We start from the raw sequence: 7,533 nt of genomic DNA, 5'->3' as shown, positions 1-7,533 counted from the left end.
GGCTATGGGATGTATATTTTTGTAGTTTTAATGATTCCCAGTGATTAGCGAGGCCAAACTCATTTCAAATACATATTAGCAATTAATGTGATCCATTTGGAAGGATTTATTCCAGTTCTTTGCCCATTTTTTAATGTGACCATATTCTAGTTGTTAAATTGGAACACTTTCATCAGTTTGGATTGTCAGCTCCCATTCAATAGTTTATTGGTAAGTATTTTTGCATTCTGTGAATTGCCTTTTAACTCCGTTGACACTTTCTTTTCTACACTTTTTTTTCATATTTTGTTTTTTCATAATTTTTTATTTTAATTTTTATTAATTACAATTTATTCACTTTGTATCCCCCCTGTAGCTCCCTTCCTCTTCCCCTCCCAGTGAGACCCTCCCTCCCCTTCTCCGCCTATGCCCCTCCCTCAGTCCACTGATAGGGGAGGTCCTCCTCCCCTTCCTTCTGATCCTAGTCTTTCAGGTCTCATCAGGAGTGGCTGCATTGTCTTCTTCTGTGGCCTGGTAAGGCTGCTCTCCCCTCAAGGGGAGGTGATCAAAGAACAGGCCAATCAGTTCATGTTAGAGACAGTCCCTGTTCTCATTACTATGGAAGCCACTTGGACACTGAACTGCCATGGGCTACATCTGTGCAGGGATTCTAGGTTATCTCCATGAATGGTCCTTATTTGGAGTATCAGTCTCAGAAAAGACCCCTGAGCCCAGAATTTTTGGTTCTGTTGCTCTCCTTGTGGAGCTCCTGTCCTCTCCAGGTCTTCTACAGTTTTTTGTGTTCTTTGATAATCTCACATATCGTGAAACTGTCTTTTGATATACAACTTTCAAAATTTGTCATTTTATTTTTTTGGGGGGGACTGTGTTTTATTTTACCATTTATTTGGACTTATTTTGACATTTTTATAAAAATAATTCTAACTAGCCCAAGGTGATGTTTCATAATTATGATTTATATTTTTCTGTTGATTAGTGGTACTGAACTTTAAGTTGCCACATTCAAGAAATAATTCATCTTTTTTAAATTTATCATTTTTATTAATTACAATTTATTTACTTTGTATCCCAGCTGTAGTCCCCTTCCTCATCCCCTCTCAATCCTGCCCTCCCTTCCTTTTCTTCTCCTATGCCCTTCCCCCAGTCTACTGATAGGGGAGGTCCTCTTCCCCTTACATCTGACCCTAGCCTATCAGGTCTCACCAGGACTGGCTGCAATATCTTCTTCCTCTGTGGCCTGATAATGCTGCTCCACCCTCCCCCAGGGCAAGATGATCAAAGAGCCAGCTATTGAGTTCATGTCAGAGACATGCCCTGTTCCTCTTACTAGGGAACTCAGTTGGACACTGAGTTGCCATGGGCTACATCTGTTCAGGGATTCTAGGTTATCTCCATGCACGAAAGACACACATGGTATATACTCACTTATAAGTGGATATTAGACATATAATATAGGATAAACATACTAAAATCTGTACACCTAAAGAAACTAGCAAGAAGGAAGACCCTGGGTAAGGTGATCAATCCTCACTCAGAAAGGCAAATGGAATGGACATCAGAAGAGGGAGAAAACAAGGAATAGGACAGGAGCCTACCACAGAGGGCCTCTGAAAGACTCTACCCAGCAGGGTATCAAAGCAGATGTTGAGATTCAAAGCCAAACTTTGGACAGAGTGCAGAGAATCTTATGAAAGAAGGGGGAGATGAAAGACCTGGAGTGGAGGGGCAGGAGCTCCCCAAGGAGAGAAACAGAACCAAAAAAATCTGGGCACAGGGTCTTTTCTAACAGCGATACTCCGACCAAGAAATCACACTTAAATTCAATGTTTCGAATTTGGCTTTTTCTTTTTTTTTTTTTTTTAATTTTTTCCCTTTTTTCTTAAATTTTTCATCAATTACACTTTATTCATTCTGCATCCCCCCATAAGCCCCTCCCTCCTCCCATCCCAATTTCACCCTCCCTCCTCCCTCTGCTTGCATGCCACTCCCCAAGTCCACTAATAGGGGAGGTTCTCCTCTCCTTTCTGATCTTAGTCTGTCAGTTCACATCAAAAGTGGCTGTATTGTCCTCTACTGTGGCCTGGTAAGGCTGCTCCCCCCCCACAGAGGGAGGTGATCAAAGAGCAGGCCAATCAGATTATGTCAGAGGCAGTCCCTCTTCACATTACTATGTAACCCAATTGGACTCTGAACTGCCCTGGGCTACATCTGTGCAGGGGTTCTAGGTTATCTCCATGAATAGTCCTTGGTTGGAGTATGAGTCTCTGGGAAGTTCCCTATGTTCAAATTTTCTTGTTCTGTTGCTCTCCTTGTGGAGACCCTGTCCTCTCCAGCTCTTACTATTTCCCAGTTCTTACCTAAAATTCCGTTCACTCTGCCCAACAGTTGCCCATCAGGCTCAGCATCTGCTTTGATAGTCTGAAGGGCAGAGGTTTTCAGAGGCCCTCTGTGGTAGGTTCCTAGGTTGTTTCCTGTTTTCTTCTTCTTCTGATGTCCATCCTCTTTGCCTTTCTGGATGGGGTTTGGACGTTTTAGTTAGGGTCCTCTCTCTTCTCCCATGCTCATGGCTTGGTAGGATTAACATAGTAAAAATGGCCATTTTACCAAAAGCAATCTACAGATTCAATGCAATGCCCATCAAATTACCAACACAATTCTTTACAGACCTGGAAAGGAAAATTCTCAACTTCATATGGAATAACAAGAAACCCAGAATTGCTAAAACAATCCTCTACAATAAAAGATCTTCTGGAGGTATCTCCATCCCTGATCTTAAGTTGTACTATAGAGCAACAGTTTTAAAAACTGCATGGTACTGGCATAGAAACAGAATGGTGGATCAATGGAACCGAACAGAGGACCCAGAAATAAACCCACACACTTATGGACACCTGATCTTTGACAAAGACGCCAAAACCATACAATGGAAAAAAGATAGCATCTTCAACAAATGGTGCTGGTCTAACTGGATGTCTACATGTAGAAAAATGAAAATAGATCCATACTTGTCACCCTGCACAAAACTGAAGTCCAAGTGGATCAAAGACCTCAACATAAAACCAGACACATTAAATCGGCTTGAAAAAAAAGTGGGAAATACCCTAGAACTCATTGGTACAGGGGGAAACTTCCTGAACAGAACACCAACAGCACAGGCTCTAAGAGCAACAACCAATAAATGGGACCTCATGAAACTGAAAAGCTTCTGTAAAGCAAAGGACACCGTCATCAAAACAAAGCGACCACCTACAGATTGGGAAAGAATCTTCACCAACCCTTTATCTGACAGAGGACTCATATCCAGTATATATAAAGAACTAAAGAAGCTGAAAAGCAGCAAACCAAGTAATCCACTTAAAAAATGGCTTTTTCTTTTAAGGGAGACAATGCTAGATGTAGGCCTCACTTTTAAGTATGTGATCCACATTGAGCCAAGTTTTACCTACAGACCTATCTAATACTCCATCCTTAGTGTTTGCCTGTGGGTATCCAGTTTCTCTAGCACTATTTGATAAGGGTGTCATTGCTACATCCTTGCTCTTGGTATATGCGGAAGCAATTGTTTGACTCTGTATGTAAAGTTTTATTATTGAGCTTCATAGGCTAGTCTTGCAGTCTCTGTCTATCTTTATGCCAACTCCATATTGCTTGATTATTTTTGTAGTAAGTTTTCAAATAAAGAGGTATGAGATATCTACCTTTGTTGCTTGTAATACTGTTTTGACTGTTATTGCTCTACTCTTTGCTATTCCATATGGGTGTTTGGATAGGTTTTTATTCCTTCCATGCAAAAAAAAAAAAAAAAATCAGTGTCAGTAATCATCAGGAAAATACAAATCACAATGATGATATCATGCCAGGCTGGGAACCTGGAGCGTTTTCTACAATCTGCAGATACTTCAGTAGGTTGAAGGCCGTCCTTTCCACCTTAGTCAGATGGTCTGAGCCCCTTTTAGGAAGTTCTGGTGGAGGTGACTCTCAGCCCTCTTGTTGAGGAAAGAGTCTAAAGGATCTGGTGAGTTTGAGGGACTTCTTGAAGCTATGTTGAGTTGTTTACTCCCTGTCTTAATAAGAATCCCTGCAGGATGGAGTATTCCAAACTTGGAGAAAACTGTTAAACACCAAATCTGAGGTCTCTTCAGAAGACTAGACATGGGACAGTCACATGACTTGTTTTTTTTTTTTTTTTTTTGCTTTATATAGCAGGAATACTAAAATCAAAACATACATGAGTTAATAAAAATTTAATAGAAAGAGTATTTTGATTTCAGAGTTTATTTTAAAGTTATATTCTCAATATAATTATGATCACTTGGACTATATTTAGCCTTGTATTTCTTAATCTAACTCAGAGTAATTATGACTTTTTGTGGAAAAATAGGAATACAACTTGGTAGAGTTGAATATAACCACAACTATCTACAGACAATTGACCTTTGTGATGCAGAGCAGATCTCTTATTACCTCAGTATTTTCTTATTATAACCTTGTTGTCCAAAAATCCATGTTTTCTTTAAATAAAGAAAAATATTTTATTACAATTTCTATAATAACACTTTAATGGCAAAATGTTATAAAATGACTAACAGTGGTCCCAAAGCCAAAATAAATGTATTTGTTATAGATGGCTAATGTCATAAAAAATCATATTAAAGTGTGTGTGGAAATAATTATGAGTTATTTATAATGGACGTCTTAACCTAGAAGGTTTGAAATGTAAATGATGTAAGTGTGTAAGAGAAAAAAAATAATTGAGAAGAAAAGAGAAGTATTTAAAGTGTGATACAAATGTGGGAGATCTCCTGCTAACTGTTACCCAGTGAAAAATGATTATGAGACATTTATAGCTGCTAAGGGATTCCCTGCAATAGGTCTGGACCAAAGCTTTGCCTGAAGGTTATGGGAAGGCTTTGTCATTCAAAGTCAGGAGCCCTGACAAGCCAATCCTCAGAAGGGCTGGACTGAGCTCCAGTGGATAAACAAAGGGGCAAGATGTATGATGAAGCCTGAGCGAGCCTTCTCCTGACTTCACTATTACTCACTCAGACAGATTGACTGTGACATGGGACTGCCTTCAGCCAGAGTCACTGACTATGCTGTAAGAATTCTCATCATCAGTAAATACAACTGGATCACAAATGTGGATAATCTGCAGGAGCCCGTGTGGTCATCACCACAGAGGAGTTGCTGCTAGATTAGGAATATATTCATTTTAGCCTCACACAATATATTCCTTATTTCATCAACTACCATCGTCAAGATACCCAGTGTTATATAAGGCATGTGCTTTTTAAGTAGTCTCACACACAAGAAATTTGTTGTGTCAGAAGACAGCAAGGAGAGAATGTCCTGGAGATGTTTGATAGTATTCCCTACAAAGAAGTCACCATGTTGTTTTGAAATGTCAAATTACTGAAAGATCAGAGATATCTCAAGACAATTATCATGAAACACACAACTGTAATTTGCAATGTGTATGTCTGTGTTTGTAGTAGTGAGTTTCAAAATCTTCAGAATATTATGCGTTTTTCCTTTTATTATGTTAAGTCTTAATTCTGTATTCACTTCCCACAAATTGTTATTCCTTCCTTAACCTTTAGCATTTTAGTAAATGAGTGCTTTGCTTGCTTGTTTGTCAATCTTACAGTTGTACCTGACTTAACATAGTTTAATTAAAAGTTTTTCAGTTCTTGATCCTTTCTTCTAGCTTTTTGTTTGTTTCTTTTGGTTTTTAAGACAGGGTTTCTCTGTGTAGCCTTGGCTGTCCTGGCCACGTTTTGTTGACCAGGCTGGCCTCAGAAAGATCTGCCTGCCTCTGCCTCCCTAAGTTTTGGGATTAAAGGCGTGTGCCACTGCACCTGGCTCTTCTAGCTTTTTGAAGTGTACATTATGTACAGGACATTTTTGTCATCTGAGGTTACCTTACCGTCGATACCACACTCTGTGCGCCTGCTGTCAGCCAGCTATAACCTAGTGTACCTTTGACTAGCCTTCCTCCACTCTTCCTCTAACTACTACCATGCAGCACTCTTTTCAGTATTGACAAATTGTTATAATTACTGAGTTCAGCACAATGAATATATCAAAATTCAATATGTCTGTACTCTCTATAAACAACCAATTAGAAAATTCAGCTTAAAAAAAGTTGTCTCTTACTACGGCTTCAGCAACATAAAAACACAAATGCATGTGTATAAATCTAACAAACAATGCTCAAGATGTTGGTGAGATGCGATGCAAATAAGAGGCGAAGAGGGGGTGCTTATGGTTTGAAATACTCAATATTGTACGTATATGCCATTTTTTTTCAAATTGACGTTTGACTAGATATATTTCTAGTTAGAATCTAATTAAGGGAGTAGCTTTGCTTCGTGCAACTTGACAAGCTGATTCTAAAACATCTTTGGGAAAGCAACATATTTGAAGAGCTAGGGAGAGAGACTTTCCATGTGAGCTGAGGAGACTTACTGTGGTGGCTCAGCAACTGTGTGGTGATGGCAATGTAGAGTGATTAGCATTAAGGTAGAGATGACAAATATACCAGCAGACCCAACATCCCAGGAGCAGATGACGTCAGGTCTGATAACTTCCTTAACTGAAGCTATAGAGAGTGTGAGAAAGGATGGCCATCCTGATGGCCCCTAGTGCACATGGAAAAAGATAAAGTATGTATTTACCCCATCCCAGACATACAAATAAATCTGGCGAGCTCAAAATTGAAGTGTTAAATACAAAATTTTATATTCAAATGACAATAAACAAAATGATTTTATAATTAAGGGAGTAAAAAATAATTCTCTACTAAGATTAAAGATACTAAAAGAAAAATTATGCAAGAACTCAGTTTTATTGCATTAAAGGTAAATGTCTAATTATCAGAAGACATGGGAAGAGAATTAAATCATGAAACCTTAGGCAAGATACTCATATATTGTATCTTGGTTAGAAATGAGAAACAAACCAAACATGACCAATGCAATAGAACCATGGAACTAAATGACAAACTGAGTTGTTTTGTTTTGTTTGTAAGAAGATACGATAGTAGCCACAATTTAGAGGGACAACTGCCCAGTTTGATTAGGGAGTTATATAGAAAAGCTACAATAATATACTATTCCACAAGAAAATGTTAGCAAATGGTTTACTAAACAGAAAGTATCTATTATTGATAAACCCAGACCTATAATATTGAAGTGGAATGTGAACTTCCTTTACCAATTAGAAGAATGACCTGGTGTTTATCTGGTAAAGTTAAGAGTTGGAGAATCTGTTTTCAGATGTATCCCCTAAGAAAAATTTGAACAAGTTGTGCCAGTTTAAATGAGAATCTTCTGTAGGTTCATAAGTTTCAATGCTTGGTCCCTATTTTTTGCAACTATTTGGGAAAAATTAGCAGGTATGGCCTTGATGGAAGAGGTGGGTGACTGCAGGTGGGCTTTGAGATTTCAGAAGCCCATTTCATTCCCAGTCAGGTCCTTCTCTCTTTCTCTTGCCTCCTGGTTGTTGTTTCAGTATGTAACCTCTTGCTCCAGA

The sequence above is a fragment of the Meriones unguiculatus genome, chromosome 19 (assembly GCF_030254825.1).
Source record: "Meriones unguiculatus strain TT.TT164.6M chromosome 19, Bangor_MerUng_6.1, whole genome shotgun sequence".
In the NCBI taxonomy this organism is placed as follows: domain Eukaryota; kingdom Metazoa; phylum Chordata; class Mammalia; order Rodentia; family Muridae; genus Meriones; species Meriones unguiculatus.
This window is presented reverse-complemented; position numbering follows the sequence as displayed.